Source organism: Tamandua tetradactyla, chromosome 21, assembly GCF_023851605.1.
Source record: "Tamandua tetradactyla isolate mTamTet1 chromosome 21, mTamTet1.pri, whole genome shotgun sequence".
Lineage (NCBI taxonomy): Eukaryota > Metazoa > Chordata > Mammalia > Pilosa > Myrmecophagidae > Tamandua > Tamandua tetradactyla.
Genome location: NC_135347.1, coordinates 16714394 through 16723087, shown reverse-complemented (window position 1 = coordinate 16723087; position 8694 = coordinate 16714394). Strand labels below are relative to the sequence as shown.

Below are 8694 nucleotides of genomic sequence, written 5' to 3'. Positions count from 1 at the left end.
TGACTTTCCTCTGAAGAACTAATGAAATAAATCCCCTTTTATTAAAGGCCAATCTGTCTCTGGTGTGTTGCATTCTGACAGCTAGCAAACTAGAACAATACATAACAACGGACACTGAGTGGCCACAAGAAGGAATGAAATTGTGAAGTGTGCAACTAGGTGAATAAACTTTAAGGACTGTATGTTGAATGAAATGTCAGAAATAAAAAGACAAATATCATACCTCACTCATATGTTACTAACTATAATATAAAAACTTGGTGAACTGAAGTTGAGAGCATGGATTATCAGGCTGGGGCCTATTGTAAAGGGTCCTAGATTGTAAGCTCTTATAGCAGGCAGTCACATATATTCAGGAGTTGTAATTTATTTCTAAATTCTGAGATACTGAGATGTTTGTATATAACTTGGTTGTTCCCAGAAACTTGGATATATATGTGACACCTCAGACTCTAGAGTTAGAGCTCTGAAGCTATCAAAGTCAGCACTACCCAAACAGGAGCTGTTAGAAAGTTGAAAAAAGGATCAGACTTCCACTAGAGATGAAGGAAGCTAATCTGGATAGGATTAAGGTAGATCAGAATACAGGACAAAGAATGATATTATCCATATTCTAAAACTTCAACCTCTCTGTGAGACCAAAGGGAGAGATTTTTATTTGGTGCAAAATTTTTATTTTGGGTAGTGCATTGCTTAATTTAACTTGTGTGTAGGTTTGAATCTGTTGTGTACCCCAGAAAGTCAACTTCTTTAATCCTCATTCAGTATTGCTGGGTTCGGAGCTTTTTGATTATTTTCATGGAGATGTGACTCACCCAGTTGTGTAAGGTAGCTTTTGATTAGAGTGTTTCCATGTCATTCAAGGTGGGGTTGCTTACTGGAGCCCTTTAAAAGAGAACCATTTTGGAAAAAGCTTTAGAGCCACTGGACCTGACAGAGCCAACAGAATAGACAAGAGCTCCAAGGTAACTGTTGAAGACTTTTGGAGAGAAAGTTGGCAGTTGTCGCCATGTGCCTTTCTGGCTGAGAGAGAAATCCTGAACATCATTAGCCTTCTTGAACCAAGGTATCTTTCCCTGGATGCCTTAGATTGGACATTTTCATAGCCTTGCTTTAATTTGGACATTTTCACAGCCTTAGTACTGTAAACTTGCAAATTAATAAATTCCCCTTTTAAAAAGCCATTCTGTTTCTGGTATATTGCTTTCCAGCAGCTTGCAAACTAGAATAACTTGGATGGTTAGTTTGCTGGAACACCATAAGCACACGGAATATTGAATAGGGTATGAGATCTTATTGGTTTGTCTAGGTTAGTGTGATGCTCCAGTATATCCCAAAATAATTTGGGCAGTGAATAAAGGGGTATTTACAAAGTCCCCTTGGGGGACATGGGAGAAAGGAGGAAATATTCAACTTCCCCATTCTAAGGACTTCTCATATTCTCGCAAGCAGTGGGGACAAGCAAATCAATAGACTGGGCCTTTGATCTTGGGGTTCACCCCTGTGAAACTTATTCCTGCAAAGTATAGGTTAAGCCTACTTAATTATGCCTTAGAGTCACCCCCATAGAGCCTCTTTTGCTGCTCAGATGTGGCCTCTCTCTCTAAGCCAACTCAGCAGGTGAACTCACTGCCTCCCCCCACTGTGTGGGATATGGCTTCAAGGGGTGTAAATCTCCCTGGCATAATGGGACAGAACTCCTGGTTTGAGCCAGGATATGGCATCACGGAACTGAGAAGCCTTCTTGACCAAAAGGGGTAAGAGAGAAATGAGACAATAGAAAGTTTCTGTGGCTGAGAGATTTCAAACAGAGTTGAGAGGTTATCCTGGAGGTTACTGTTAAGCATTATATAGATACCCCTTTTTAGTTATGGTGTGCTGGAGTGACTGGAGGTACCTGAAAATGTTGAGGTGTGATCCAGTAGCCTTGATTCCTGAAGACAATTGTCTAATGATATAGCTTTTACAGTGTGACTATGTGATTATGAAAAGCTTGTGTCTGATCCTCTCTTTAACCAGGGTATGGACAGGTGAGTAAAAAAAATAGATAAAGAATAAATAAATAGGGGGGGATAAAGGGTAAAATAAATTGAGTAGATTGAAATACCAATGGTCAGTGAGAGGGACGGGTAAGGTGTGTGAGATGTATGAGTTTTTTCTTTTATCTTTTTATTTCTTTTTCTGGAGTGATACAAATATTCTAAAAATGACCATGGTGATGAAAACACAACTATGTGATATTTTGAGCCACTGATTGTGTACCATGTACGGGCTGTATGTGTGTGAAGATTTGTCAATAAAAATATATATTCTTTAAAAGTAGAATGGCGACTTCTGAGAAGATGGCAGAATAGACTAGCTCGAACTTAGCCCTGCTCCACAGAAAAGTTAGAGAAAGGAAAGGAGGGCGACTGAGGTGGCAATTCGGAAGTGCAGCTGACCTGCGAGAGTCTTCTGCACCACATAGGGCAGCCCTGGTTGCAGAGGCCAAGGAACTGAGAGGCAGAAAGCTGTAACCTGGCACGGAGGTGAGGAGCCTGCAGGAGTCCATGCACGGGAGCCCGGGATCAGGAAGTAAGCCAGGCCATGTTCCCTGGGCATGCTACCTTCACCAGTACAGTCCCGTGACCAGTGACTCATCCCACACACCATGCAGCTGAACCCTGCCATCCGCTCCCATTCCCAGTGCTTCAGCCACCCCCACCCCAAGTGCAGCCCAAACCACCTCTCTTGCACCCCTCCCGAGCATTACTTCCTCCTCCCTATTCCCTGCAGCCTGTTGCCAGGGCATAAAGGCTACAGGCACTAACCTCCATACCTAGGCTACCCCTGCCCCTCTGCCCCCACCCATAGTGTCTTACAGCCTGAGCTCTGCACATCTGTTGACGGCATTCCCAGGTCCACACATGCGCATGGGCCCCCAATCACATCATTCAGTTCTAGGAACCACACTTTACAGCAGTCCTAGAATCACGCATGTACATGGCCCTCAGCCACACACCCAGCTTTGAGAAAGGTCTGATCTGCCCAGCTGGGTCACATGTTCCCCCAATCCATGAAGGCAAAATGCTGACCTGCTGCCACAGCTCTACGCATATGCACAAAGGGCCCTGTGCCTTAGACCACTTCACAGCAGGGTTATGCCCCCCAGACCTGTGCACCCACACAGCTACATCCACCCTGGCTGCTGGGGGCCTAAGTTCACAATACCAACATAACATGCCCAAACTGCACCCATACCTGCCCTGAAACAGATCACTGCACAGAGTGCTCCACCCTGTGCCCTGCTCCCTACTGTACAACCATCCTGTAAGTACAAGACCTTATACCACTGAAAGAAATCAACTCTCAAAATAAGTCAATCAAGATATTTACATGCTATGAAGACAGGACATGATCACTAAGCAAATCATAATGCAGACAGATATAGCTCTGCCTAATGACCAAATTAAAACACCAGAGGAGACACAGATATTGGAAGAAATAATCAAAGATGTTTATACAACTCTACTTAATAAAATAATTGGGACAGCAAAAGATATAAAGTAGATCAAGAAGACAATAGAAGAGCACAAAGAGGAATTTGAAAGAATAAATAGAAAAATAGTGAAATCACAGAGATTAAAGACTCTGTTGACCAAATAAAAAACATACTAGAGGCTCACAACACCAGATTTGAAGAGACAGAAAGAATAAACTATACAGAGGACAACACAACTGACTTCGAAGACTCAAAACCGCAAATGGCAAAAAAGATGGACAAAATTGAATTGGGTCTCAGGGAAATGATAGACAAAATAAGGCACACAAATACAAGAATGACTGGTGTCCCAGAAGGAGAAGAGAGGAGTAAAGGGCTAGGAAGAATAGTTGATATATTAGGCGAAAACTTTCCAACCCTCATAAAGGACATAAATATACAAGTCAAAGAAGCCCAAAGAACTCCAAACAAAATAAATCCAAATAGGCCTTACCCAAGGCATATACTAATCAGTCTGTCAGATGTTGAAGAGAAACAGAAAATACTGAAAGTGGCAAGAGAAAATCTACATATAAGGGAAGGAAACCACATATGACTGAGTTCAGACTACTCAACTGGCACCATGGAGGTGAGAATGCTGTGGTATGATATATTGATCCTGAAAGAGAAAGACTTCCAGCCAAGAATTCTGTACCCAGCCAAATTGTCCTTTAAAATTGAGGGAGAGATTAAAGTTTTCACAGACAAAGAATTCCTGAAAGAATGTGTCAACAAGAGACCATCCCTACGTGAAATACTAAAAGGAGTTCCACCAGCTGAAAAAAAAGACAGGAGAGGGAGATCTGGAGGAGGGAACAGAATTGAAGAATACCACTAAGGGTAATTTAAGGAATACAAAGAGAAAGAGGGAAAAGAATATGTAGACCTGACAAATACAATAAAAAAGATAAGATGATGGAATCAAGAAATGCTTTTTTAGTAATAACTTTGAAAGCTAATGGACTGAACTTACTAATTAAAAGATACAGATTGGCAGAATGGATTAAGAAACATAATCCAGGGATATGCTGTTTACAAGAGGCTCATCTTACACACAAGGATATTAATAGATTGAAAGTGAAAGGATAGGAAAAGATGTTCCACGCAAGTTGTAACCAAAAGAAAGCAGGAGTAGGCTATACTAGTATTGGACAAAATAGATGTTAAATGTAAAGACATCATAAGAGACAAAGAAGGACACTATATACTAATTAAAGGGTCAATTCACCAAGAAAATGTAACAATCATAAATGTTTATGCTCCCAATCAAGGAGCTCCAAAGTACATGAGACAGACATTGTCAAAACTGAAGGGAGTGATAGATGTTTCAACAATAATAGTAGGAGACTTCAATATACCACTCTCTATAGATAGAACAACCAGACAAAAGATCCACAAGGAAACAGAGAAGTGAAATAATGTGATAAATGAATTAGACCTAACAGACATATATAGGTCATTGCACCGCAAAGCACAAGGTTATACATTCTTCTCTGGTGCTCATGGAACATTCTCCAGGATAAATCATATTCTGGGGCACAAAACAGGTCTTTATAAATTTAAAAATACTGAAATTATTCAAAGCACTTTCTCTGATCACAATGGGATGAAGCTGGATCTCAATAACCACCAAAGAACGAGAACATTCATAAATATATGGGGATCAAATAACACACTCTCAAGTAACCAGTGGGTCAAAGAAGAAATTGCTAGGGAAATCAGTAGCTATCTAGAGACAAATGAAAATGAGAATACAATTTATCAGAACTTATGGGATGTGGCAAAGGCTATGCTGAGAGGGAAATTTATTGCCTTAAATGCCTATACTAAAAAACAAGAAAGAGTAAAAATCGAGGACTTAATAGGAAACCTGGAGGAACTTGAGAAAGAATAGCAAACTAACCCCAAAGCAAATAGGAGAAGAAAGTAACAAAGATTAAAGCAGAGATACATGGGAGAACAAAAGAACAATAGAAAGAATCAATAAAACTAAAAAGTTGGTTCTTTGAGAAAATCAATAAAATTAATGGGCCTCTAGCAAGACTGAGGAAGAAAAAAAGAGAGAGGATGCAAATAAACAAAATCAGAAATGAGAAGGGGTACATTACCACAGACCCTGAAGAAATAAAAGAAATCATAAGAGGATATCATGAACAACTATAAGCCAACAAACTAGACAACTTAGATGAAATGGACAAATTCCTGGAGACACATAAACAAGTTACACTGACTCTGGAAGAAACAGAAGATCTCAACAAACCAAACACAAGTAAAGAGATTCAATCAGTCATCAACAATCTTTCTACGAAGAAAAGCCCTGGGCCACATGGCTTCACAGGGGAATTTTATCAAACATTCCATAAAGAACTAACACCAATCCTGGTCAGACTTTTCCAGAAAATTGAGGAAAAAGGAACTCTCCCGAACTAATTTGCAAAAATTCTCAAGAAAATACTAGCAAATCCAATAGCAACTTAAAAGAATCATACATCGTGACCAAGTGGGGTTTATACCAGGAATGCAAGGATGGTTCAACATAAGAAAATCAATTAATGTAATACAGCACATTAACAAATCAAAAGGGAAAAAAATCACATGATCATCTCATAGCAAACTCTAAAATCTGTTCTATAATTAATTGTTACAAAGTACTTTGAAATGTATTGCTTTTTTGTATATATGTTATGTTTCACAATAAAAAATGTTTTTAAAAAAAAAGGTTATCAAAAAAGGAAATGAAATGACACCTTTCTCCCCTCAGCAGAGCAGGAATACCTCCTCACCACTGCACTTTCCCAGACCATTTTCAGCCTTTTTCTTTTAATGATAGGGTTTCTTTAGAGATATTATATCTGTCATAAAGGAGCAAGGAAGGAATTTCACTTTCTAGTCTTCCAAACGGGGATACTAAACTAATCTGGAAATCCTCTTTTGCTTTCTAAATACCAGATTCTCAGCAGTTAATGAGTGCAAGCTAACTACAACTCTCTCCAGCTCTTGGTCATTTCCTTCCCTTTCAAGTGTCTTAAGCACCTCCTGAAGTATCCAGGGATTTGAGATTGCTGCTGTCATGTCTGGTTTGGGCTGCAAGCCTTGGACAAGCCCTACTCACTGAAATCAACTTCACTCTACCTTTGAAAAAAAAAGATAGTAGTGGTAGAGGGAATAGCATTGTTCTTCCCTTCATTTTAAAAGTCTTTGTTTCCTTTTAAAGTACTTAATTTATATTTACATATCTATTTTATTCCCTCCTACTTTACAACTTGAACTTTCCATTTCCATAGGCTCTTCAGTATATTACCAATCCACCCTAATTGACTTATGGAACTCAGTTAAGGGAGGTTTCTAGTGTCCAGTCAGCTTACTGCTTTCCTTAAATTCCCATAGGAGCACAAAACCTGGGCAAGGAGACATTAATTGGAACCTTTCCGTGATCACCTGGCCTTCTTTCCATTACATATAGTTATTCTGCATAGTATTATGCTTATCCCCTGAGCACAGTCTGTAATGATCTGTTTTCTGTACGTGAGCTCACCAGGCACCCCACTAACCCACAGGCTTACTGGTTTGGTTCCTCAGGCTCTCCCCATTGCACATCATAGTGACTAAAAGTCAGCTTCTGAGGGAGTTGGTGACTAGGAGAGCTTTAGAAGAACTCACATGCTGAAGGTATTTGATTTTGCACATTCTTGGAGATTAAAAGTTATGGAAGTAATTTCTCTAATAGCAAATCATAGTGTGTGAGGAATAGCACTTTTAATAGGCAATTTGGCAATAGCTAGCAAAATAAAAAATGAACACATGCCTTAACTAAACAACTTGATTTCTAGGAATTTATCTTTCGTAGATAGTATGGTTACCTAAAGATAAATGAGATTACAATTAGTCCCTTCAGCACTGGTTAACACAGCTAAGAATGAACAACAACCAGAGGACTGATTAAATTTACTGAGGTATAACCACGCTATTGAAATGCTCTGCAACCGTTTTAAAAAGTGGAGCTTCACATGTCATGGAAGTGTATCTGACATAATTAAAAGGGTTAGTTCTATGCTATGGTATTTTTGTAAAACAAACACAATCTGACTGTATATCTGATATATTGAAACAATAGGCTAGAAGGCTAAAAACCAGATTCATGGGTGATAATGAGGGAAGACGTTCAATTTCCATTTTACAAAAAACATTTTTTAAAAAATACAAAGTTGTAAAAATTTCAGACCAGTACTAAAGCAAGTAAAGAATCTGAGATAGAATGTCAGAGTCTTGATGCTTCCTACAGAGGGGCAAATGCGAAGATGGTCTCTCTGGGTATAAGGCTTTCCTTCCTGGGTGCACATATTCTGAAAGCTAATCTGAGGGCAAGTCGAAATTTCCAAACTGATTAATGAATAAAAATTCAGGCATGTAGTTTGAGTGAAGGATGGAGGAGACTAGCAGTCATTTTGACTTGCTCTACACCAAATCCAGTGTGCTTGGGTGCATCCCAAAGCCTCAAGCAGGAAGGACAGATGGCTGACAGGAACTAGGGCATGCTGCAGAGCCTTCAGACAAGAGTCTTCCACTTTCTGAAGAATGTGTTTCTCCTGGGCTCAGGGGGATCTGCTGTATCAGCCACTGGGAAATCTTTTCAGATCTGATCGCAATTCCTTCTAGAAACCCAGAGTGGCAGCATTTTCCACCAAAAGTGAGAATGGTGTCTTGAATTGGGCAGCTTCCTTCTCCTCCCCCCCCCCACTCTCCTCTCAGCCTTCCAAGTAGCCCTCCCCAGGTGAAGGAGATGAGGAAAGCAGGAAGGATTTTGCTTCCTTCTGGCTAAAACAGGGATGGGTTATTCTACATTTTGTTACAGTTTTTATTTTTAATCTTTCCTTCTAAAGTTAATTGCATAATCAAGGGGGAAAAAAGCCATGAAAATAATTTAAAATGTAATTGTCAACTCAATAAGAAATTTATAATTAAAAACTACCCAGAGCAATACCATCCCCCCACCACACACACACCCATCACAACCACATCCTTACTGCACTTCCTAGACAGAGAAAACATGGAAAATCCAGTCTTACCCCCAAAACAAAGGGCTTCCCTTCCCTAGCACTCAAGTGGGGCTTTCTGGACTTTCCAGGCTCCAAAAGAGGACAGAACCCCAGGAAAGCAGTAGGGGCCCACACAGA

At 39.9% G+C, this 8694-nt stretch overlaps 2 protein-coding genes across 7 annotated transcripts in view; one reads left to right on the top strand and one right to left on the bottom strand.

Moving 5' to 3' along the window:
* The window catches only part of DCP2 (decapping mRNA 2), a 118325-nt gene extending 117395 nt beyond the window's left edge, over positions 1-930 (top strand). The window contains exon 13 of the transcript XR_013167018.1: positions 865-930. The gene's annotated coding sequence lies outside the window, so the exon portion shown is untranslated. The remainder of the gene's footprint in view (positions 1-864) is intronic.
* MCC (MCC regulator of Wnt signaling pathway) overlaps positions 1-8694 on the bottom strand; it is a 614110-nt gene that overhangs the window by 12453 nt on the left and 592963 nt on the right. The window lies entirely within an intron of this gene.